The sequence below is a fragment of the Psammomys obesus genome, unplaced genomic scaffold (assembly GCF_907164565.1).
Source record: "Psammomys obesus unplaced genomic scaffold, mPsaObe1.curated_primary_1811, whole genome shotgun sequence".
In the NCBI taxonomy this organism is placed as follows: domain Eukaryota; kingdom Metazoa; phylum Chordata; class Mammalia; order Rodentia; family Muridae; genus Psammomys; species Psammomys obesus.
In genome coordinates, this window is record NW_026596064.1 from 16,352,230 (window position 1) to 16,361,367 (window position 9,138).

Genomic DNA, 9,138 nt, shown 5'->3' on the forward strand with positions numbered 1-9,138 from the left:
AAGACTGGGAGCTGAAAGGTGAAATAAGCCTCTTCTCCCGCAAGTTGCTTTTGGTTGTGGTGTTTTCTCACAGCACTTGAAAGCTAATTAAGGAACTGGAGAGATGGCTCAGCAATTAAAAGTACTGGCTGCTCTTGCAGAGAAACCAATTTTTTTTTTTTGTTTGTTTTGTTTCCCAGAACCCACAACCACTGAATTCCAGTCCCAGGGGATCCAACACTCTCTTCAGGCCTCCTTGGGCACTTCATACATGTAGTGATAGACATACATGCAGGCAAAACCTCCATAGACACAAAATAAAAAAGAGCTAAATCTTTTGTTTTTGTGTTTGTTTGTTTCGAGACAAGGTCTCTCTCTGTAGTCTTGGCTATCTAGGAACTCATTATGTAGACCAGGCTGCCCTCAAATGCGCAGAGATCCGCCTGCCTCTGCTTCCCTGAGTGCTCAAATTACAGGCGTGTGCCACCGTACGTAATTCAACAATGAATTAAAAGCGATGAATCTGTTTTTAAACGGACAATGAAATTATGTCATTTATAGCAAGATGGACGAAGCTGGAGATCACCGCGCTCAGCAAAATAAGCCAGACTCAGGGCAAGTGTATGAGCTGGGAGAACGCTTGCAGAAGATGAGGATTCAGCTGCCAGCACCTACACGGCAGCCCACAGCTTCTGTAGCTCCAGTTCTAGGCTATCCAGTTTCTTCTTCCGAACTTGGCAGGCAGCAGGCATGCACCTGGTACACATGCATGTATGAGGGGAAGCACACAATAAATAAAAAGAAATCCTTTATGTTAAAGATTGTGATCTCATATTTGGGAGGCTGAAGCAGGAGTGCCATAGGCTTGAGGCCTGGCCTGAGAGACATGCTACATGAGACCTTGTTTCAGAAAATTATGTATGATATATATTTCTTTGTGTGTGTGTATACATAATAAAAATTAAACCATTTACTTATTTATTTATTTTTGGTTTTTCAAAGACAGAGTTTCTCTGATAGCCCTGGCTATTCTGGCTGTTCTGCTTTGTAGACTAGGATAGCCTTGAACTCACAGAGATCCAACTGCCTCCCTGAGTGCTCGGATTACAGGCATGCGCCACCATGCCTGGCTTGAAGTTTACCTTTTTAAAAATAAAATAAATAAAATAAAATTAATAAAACACATGTGGCCAATGCCTTGGGGGAATGACAATGGGATAGACACATACTTTGCCTTGTACATCCTGGTAGTCACCAGGGTGACAGGAAGATACAGACAGCTGTGGAAGGGCTGGGAAGCCAGCCGGCTGCCCAGCTGTGCAGGTTTAGAAGGGGTTAAACTGCACAGAAGGGTTACCGCAAGGTTATGGGGGTGGTTTGCCTGTGGTGTCATGTTCTCCTGTCATGGATGTCGTGTTGGTGTTCTTGAGTCTGTGCTGGCAGTGGGCAGAGCGGAGGCAAGAGAACCTGTTAGGAAACTATTAAAATGATTCAGACCAGGAGTGATTAAGATTTAACAAGGGCAGCAGCGTGGGAATGCAGAGGAGGAGACAGTCTCCCGAAACACTTCTGAGGCAAATATGGTAGATCTAGGTGGTGGTTAGTAACTGAGGGGCTGCGGAATAGCTTAATGGGAAAAGGACAGTGAGGTGGGGAAAGGGGGGGAGGGACCTGGAAGGATTCCAATACAGAAGGGCAGTGAGCGTAATTGACTGACAGAATCTGAGGGATTAGGAGTCTGAGGTAAGATAAAAGGCCACAGAGATGGGGAGGGCTTAATTCGGAACCACAGACTCAAGATCAAGCTTTGGACTCTGAAGCGAGAGTGGTAGAGAAAACCTGTGTGTGTGTGTGTGCGCGCGCGCGCGTGTGCATGGCTCCTGCATGCACAGGCCTACACATGAAGGTCAGAGGTTGATGGCAGCTGTCTTTCTCAATTGTTTTCCACCCTAGGTTTGAGATGCACTTCCGCTGAAACTGAAGCTTACCAGTTAGCCCAGCTGTCCTGCAAACCCCAGATTCCTGCCTGTGTCCACCCTCTTCCCCACCTGCAGCCTTGGGGAACCCGACTCAGGTCCTCATGCTTGCAGGGCCAAGCACTTTACCTACTGAGGCATTGTTCCATGCCCCTGCCCTGCCCCCCCCCCTTTTTTTTTCTGAGAAAATTTTACTGGCCTCTGGATAAAGTTTATTTGCAGGGAAGAATGACCCCATCATACTTCTGGTGGAAGCAGCACGTGGCCTCCTCTTTGCTGAGTCTGCGCTTGGCCCCAGTGCAGCCTGCCTGTCTTCTTGTCTGCGATGCGGAAACCTGGCCTACCCAGCACCACATAGAACCAGGCTGTAGATCCCAATTGCTTGGGTCGTATTTGATGCCCAGATCAATTGTTCCTTCTTAACTGAGTAACCGAAAAGGTGGGGAATCAAAGGGCTCTCCCAGCCCCTCAATGACGGCATCCAACTATGCGGAACAGAAACTCACTTTTTGCTCATCGTCTTGAATAAAACCTTTGCTGTTTCTTTCCTAATACCTTTCTCTCCAGTGAAGTTATTTTCCTGTAAAAAGAAGCTTTTGGGTGACATGGTGGGGTGTGGTGGTGGTGGTCAAAACATCAAACCCAACCCTCCCTTCCTCCCTCCCTCCCTCCCTCCCTCCCTCCCTCCCTCCCTCCCTCCCTCCCATCTGATCTGAACCCTACCACTCTATTCTGTTCCCCGACCTCCCCTGTCCCTAAAGTTATGTGGTAAAGATGTGGCGTTTGAAGCCAGGTAGTGGTGGCTCACACCTTCGATCCCAGCACTCCGGAGGCAGAAGCAGGAGGATCTCTGTGAGTTCGAGGCCAGCCAAAGTGAATACCAGGGACAACCAAAGCTGCACGGAGCTTTGGTGAAAAAAACAAAAAACAATGGGGCTGTCGTGAAAAACAAACAAACAAACAACAAAACAAAAGAAAAAGAAAAAGAAGTCTGGGGGCTGGGGTGTGGCTCCTTGGCTGAGTGAGTCCTTCACTCACCGACACCACTACATCCTGGACACTTAAGGCTGTGGCTTCAGAATAAATAAACGAAGATAGGGACTTCAAAACAGATTCGTAGGGCCCGGCTCACCCTCGCTCCCCACCCACATACCAGTTTTCCCTGAGTCCTGCACATGTACATTCATATAAGCAGCATCCTTCCTTTCTGATTCTAAAATAATCACAAATTTAATGTAAAAAAACAAAAACCCAACAAGTGCAGGAATAAAAATGAATGAGGAAAAAGAATAGAGGAGGAAAAAAAAAGAGAGAGAGGAGTAAGGAAAGAAAGAAGAGGGAAGGGAAACCGCAGAAGCCAAAGGAAAACTAATTCCATCTCAAAAAAACAGGAACCAGTTTGGGATCTGAGACTAAGGGGCCGGGCACAGGACTTGCTCCCGGGAGACCTGGGCATCCTCGGGCCCGCAGGGTTCCCCAGAACCGCAGAAGGGAGCGGATGTCCTCCGAGGAGGCAGGGACGCGGGAGCGGAGCATCCTCCGGCCGAGTGCAGGACCCGGTCCCGGCGCGGGGTGGCGCCAGAGGCGGGACGGCGGGCGGGCGGGGGAGGAGGCGACCCGCGGGGCACCGCGCACGCCGCACGGCCGCCGCTCCAGCCGTCTGCGCGGCCATGGGCGCGGTCCGCAGCCCTCCCGCTGCCTCCCAGCCCCGAGAGCCCACCGGAGACCCGGAGACCACGCGCGTCCCAGCCCCAGCCGCGGGCTCGGCGCTCCTCAGCGGCCGGGGACCCCGCGAGGTGAGCACAGCGCGCCCCTGAGGACCCCAAACCCGAGGTTTTGTAGGAGCTCCCTATGGACCGCGTGTCCACCAAACACGGAGCACCTGGTGCTACAGTGAGAAGCGGGCAAGGGCCCGGTCTCCTATTCAGGACCTGAGCAGGGTATTCGGGAATGAGTCAAGAAATCCAAAAAAAAAAAAAAAAAAAAAAAAGTAAGGAGGAATGCATCGGGGACGATGGCGATGGCAATTTGGGAGGCAGAGCGCTGTGACTGGGTGTGAACAGGGACTTGTTGAATAAGCAGCAAACTGCTGAAAAGAAAAAGAGGCCTCAGCGCTGTTTCCCACAGTCTGGTGATCTCCAAGCGTGACCCCAGATCTACCCTGCAGGTGCAAGCTCACCCCAAGGGCGGGGTGGCGAGCTGATGTTCCCCACGCCCTCTCTGAAGTCCGAGAAGAAAGTTTTACTATGCTGTGTGTGTTCTGTGCGAAGGCTTTGTTCTCCGGGCACGGGCACCTGAGGACTGCCCTGGGGCTCCTGAGCATCCTTGGATCAGGCCAGCAGCAATGTGCAAGCTCTTTCTAGAGGCTTCCACTTCGAAGGCCAGGCGCCGCGTGCTACCTTGTTAGGGCCTTCCTGTTAAACTGTTAAAATTTCAAGGTTGAAATCTGTAGTAGGTGAGGATGGTGTGCTTGGTTTTCTGGATGCATGCACGAGCAGTAGGTAAATTATGTCCTGGCCTATGAAAAACCGACTTTTAAACAAGATACACGTGATGCTACGTGTGTGCATATTTAGGTCTGTGTGTGGTAGAGGGGGGAGAGAACAGGTCTTCAGGTGGGGGTTCAAAACCGCCATGCTTGGTGTTTTCATTGGGCGACGAGGATCCCCAAAGAAAAACCACCTTTCTCCACCAATAGCTGCGCTCTATCAGCAGTTCAAATACCAGCCAGGCTTCCAAGTTTGTAGACTGTTTTTGTTGTTGTTGTTGTTGTTGTTGTTGTTTTGAACTACTGCAGAAGGAACAAATGGGTGTATATAGATATGTGAGCGAGGAACCACTTGGGGCTTAAGGCACTTTTGAGTCTGGGATCTAAAGTGCTTTGGCAGGCTTGGCTTGAATTCAAGCTCTCTGGGAAGGAGTGGAGAGGGCCTGCTGCCCATTTTGTCTCTCTGATGCCCCTACAGGACCGCCTCTGTGTCTGCACGTTCCTTTGGTTTGTCTGTCTCTCACCTCTAGCTTTGGCTTCTCTCTGTTCCCTAGAGTTGGCCTGGTCAGAGTCTAGAGTTGGCCTGGTCAGTGGCAGGGTAGTGGTAGCCTGGGAATAGAGAAGCCTCCAGCAGAGACAAGGACCAGCAAAGGGCAGGAGGCAACTTCCAGCACAGAGAGTGCAAGAATGATCAAAGGAGCTGGGCGATCTAGAAAGAAGCCGCCTCAGACACGCTGGTTCTCATTGATGTTTGGTTGGTTGGGTTTGGGTTTTGGTTTTTTTTGAGACAAAGTTTCTTTGCATAGCCTTGGCTGTGCTGAAACTTGCTCTGCAGAACAGGCTAGCTTCAAACTCACAGAGCTCTGCCTGCCTCTACTTACCGAGTGCTGGGATTAAAAGTGCGTGCCACTATGCCAGCTCTGAGGACCACATTGTTTCTTGATGAGGGCTCCTGTATTCCAGTTCCTTGCTATTTATCCATAAAGGCATTTGAAAGTTGTGTTGGAGAGAAATGGGGCCACTAAGAAGTGTCCCTTCTCCTCAGATTTACCTTTAATTTTTTTTTTAAAATATCCGTGTGTGTGTGTGTGTGCGCGCGCGCACAAGCAGGCATGTGAAATCAAAGGATGCCTCAGCTGTGGGCTCTTGCTTCCACTGTGTTTAAGACAGGGTCTCTCTTATTTGTTGGCCGTGTGCACCAGGCTAGTTGGCCCGAATCTAAGGATGCTCCTGTCTCGGCCCTCTCCCCTCCTGGTAGGAGGGCTGGGATCACAGAGCTGAGCCCACAGCCTCTGGCTTTATCTGTGTCCCAGGGACCCAACGTTTGCACAGCAAGCAGGTTACCCACTGACTGTCTCCCTAGCCTGAATTCCTGTTTTGCTTCATACCTTGAATCTTTTCAGAGAATAACTTGAGGCAGAGGTGAGAGGAGAAGAATTGCCAGGTCCTCTGTCAGCCACAGAGGTAGTGAAGAGCAGGATGGCTTGGGCAGAGAAACTGGATTTGAGAGCTGAACAGAAAACAGAGCCCTTATTTTACAAAAAGGGCTGAGAACTTACTGGTGTCTAGTTTCTAGCAAATCTGCTAAAGAATGCAGATTGATCCCTCACTTTTTTCTACCAACGTTTTATTATGAGAAATTTTAAATATTGCCAAGAAGTTACCTCCCTTTGTTTTTATAAACTTTTAGTTGTCTTATTTGAAATTTTATTTATTCTCATTTTGTGCGCATGAGTGTTTTTGGTTTTTGTTTTGTTTTGTTTTGTTTTGCCAACACAGATGTTTGTGTACCTCGTGTGTGCAGTGCTCACGGAGGACAGAAGAGGGCATCAGGTCTCCCTAGAAATGGAGTTGAAGGTGGTTGTGAGGCACCATGAGAGTGCAGGGAACAGGTGCTCATCAGGAAGAGCAGCTGATGTTCTTAACCACAGACCCATCTTTCCAGCCCCTTTAATTATCTTAAAACATAAAAAATAAAGTAAGAGTTTGAGACCTAGATGTTTGTGATCCAGGGCTGGGCAGAGGTTAAACCAGAAACTGTGGTTAAGAAATAAATATGAGAAAGACATATTTTGAGGAAAATATGAGTTATATGAATATATGAATTTTGTTCTTCTAAATCTTTCATAACAGACATCAAATACCTTGATTTTTTTTTTTTTTAGCATTCTCCTTCTCTCTCTCCAAATTTAAGATAGCACATCGGGCATTCAGTAAAGAGAAAAGACAGGAGGGAGAAAAGCAGACCTATGCTTTTCTTTTACTCATTCATTCATTCATTGCAACAGGGTCGTGTTATGTAGCCCAGGCCACCCTCCAATTCTCAATCCTCCTGCCTCAGCAGGAATGCAGAATTTACAAATGCAGAATTACAAATGTCTTATTTTTAAGACATCGCTCTATCACTCCTTTTTGTAGAACCCTCCAATAGTGTCCCCTCATACTTAGGTAACATCCAGCTCTCCACTGGAGGTGGTCACAGCCCTGTGTGGTGGGGTGTGCGTGGGTCATATCTGTTGCCCACTGTCCTCTGCGGTTTCCGGTTTCCGTGTTGCTTGAGAATGCCTCCCTCTGATCCTCGGGACCTTAGTGAGAGTGCCCCTGGCATTTGTCACCTTTTGAGGCCCTGTCTCTGTCAATTGGACACATCCTCCCCTGGAAACCCCAGAAGGGCCAGAATTTGTTGTTGTTGTTGTGGTGTTCATGGTTATGTTCCTGGTTGGCAAAAGATGAGCAATTAACAGACATTATTGAACTGACTAGATAACTAATGACACAAACACACTTATCTCTCTCCCACCAGGCTTGTGAAACCGACGGTAAAATACTAGAAGTCCCACTCAGGCAATCAATATTTTATGGGTGAAGGGTGATCTGGCAATCAGTGAGCTCTTATCTTCACAGTGTTTCTACGCTGCACCCGCTGGACGTGAGGTCGGTTTTGGCCACACATCTCAAGGAAAATACACAAAATTTCACTCCCTCAAAATTTCCCTCGTGCCTCTTTGTCGCCTCCTCCACCATCTAGAAGTAACTGATTCCTCTTACTTGGGTGTTAATGGTTCCTGCATGGTCGTAGAAATGCATTTACGTAGCATACGCTCTCTTTGTCTGCCCTTTCTTCTGCTGTGTTATGTCTGTGAGATTCATTGTTGCTGCTGAGTGTGCGAAGAGGTCATTTCTTTTTACTTCAAGGAGGCATCCATTGTCTGAATATTACTGTATGTTTATCCATGCTCTCACTGATGGACATTCAGGTTGCTTTTGTTTTGGGGCCCTTTCGACTCAAGCAGCTGTGGATATGCTTATAGAGTCTGCCTCATTTTACTCCTAAGTATTTGGCTTGAAATAGAAAATCCTCCTGTGTTCACATGCAGAGAGAGGTATGGCAAAGTGACAGGGGCTCAGTGACAGGCCGTGTGTGTCCATTTGTAAGCATTACTGCCAGGGGATGATTTACCTTATGTTATGGGGAAGGATAGCACTTGTAAAATGAACACCTATGCAAATCAGGGGAGTCCTCAGGTATTTCTTAAATGTGTCTGAGGACCTCAAAAGAGACCAAGTACAATGCCTTCCCCCCTCAGCGTTCTGTTCCTCTCCTCCTTGCTCAGCTTCCCGGTCTCAGTAAGAGTGGACTCTAACCAGCCCCTGAACGTTACACTGCTGAGGTGTTAAAACATTCATGAGAAAGGGTCTTGTTCAGAGCCTGATAAAATATTTATGCGTTTCCATGGGGCATCGGTTTCCGTCTAGATTTCTCAAGGCGTTTTTCTGAGCTGTTTGTCATAATCATGAGGTACACAGACAGAGGATACAGCCCCAGGCAGCCCCGGGTTACTAAGACCAACCTTAGAGCACGTTGCTTTCTGGGGATGGAGATAATGAGCACACAGACAAATGGAAGCTCTCGGTGTGTTCACACCAAGCATGTGCTGCTGAGATGGCTTAAGAGGGAAAGGGCTCGTAATGTGGGACACTCACAGATGTGATCCAGAGGGGACAGCGAAAAGAATGTGCTAGAATGAAGAGGGATTGATTAAAGGGGGACGCGTACATTTCAAATGAAAGAATGAAGGGATCTGTCTTGTAAAAGGCTTCATTCCTCTGATTCTGTCATGGACAGAGCCCGCACCAGCTATGCCCAATGCCACGATTAAATTATTACTTCCTGAGGAGCTATGGGTGGTAGGAGGGGAATGGAGGTGGGGGGGGTGCTCTTGTGAAAGATTTCCATACGAGAAATAAGTCGAAGGAAGGAGTAGCTTTGGAATAGAGTTCTGAAGGAGTGATGGCTCTCTGACCAGCAGCTACAGGGTAGAGGGTGTTTCCAGGGGCAAATTTATACTCTGAAATTATAATGAGATCAGGTATTAATATAATCAGGACCAAAGTGCCAGTGTGGTTTCATTAAGGTACAAAGAGGGTGAGGGGGATGGGTGGCCAGGTTTTGGTAAGAGATAAAACTGGTGGGTGACACACACCTTTAATCCCAGCACCAAGGAAGCAGAGGCAGGAGGATCTCTGTGTGTTCAAGGCCAGCCTGAGCTACATAGAGAGTTCCAGGACAGCCAAACTACATAGTGAGTCTCTGTCTGAGGTAGATAGATAGATGATAGATAGATGTATGATAGATAGATAGATAGATGATAGATAGATAGATAGATAGATAGATAGATAGATAGATAGATAGAT

General features: G+C 48.0%; 1 protein-coding gene across 1 annotated transcript in view; it reads left to right on the forward strand.

Annotated features, from left to right (window-relative positions):
- The first annotated feature begins 3,664 nt into the window (after positions 1-3,664).
- The window catches only part of Gpr156 (G protein-coupled receptor 156), a 91,368-nt gene continuing 85,894 nt past the window's right edge, over positions 3,665-9,138 (forward strand). The window contains exon 1 of the mRNA XM_055624847.1: positions 3,665-3,751. The gene's annotated coding sequence lies outside the window, so the exon portion shown is untranslated. The remainder of the gene's footprint in view (positions 3,752-9,138) is intronic.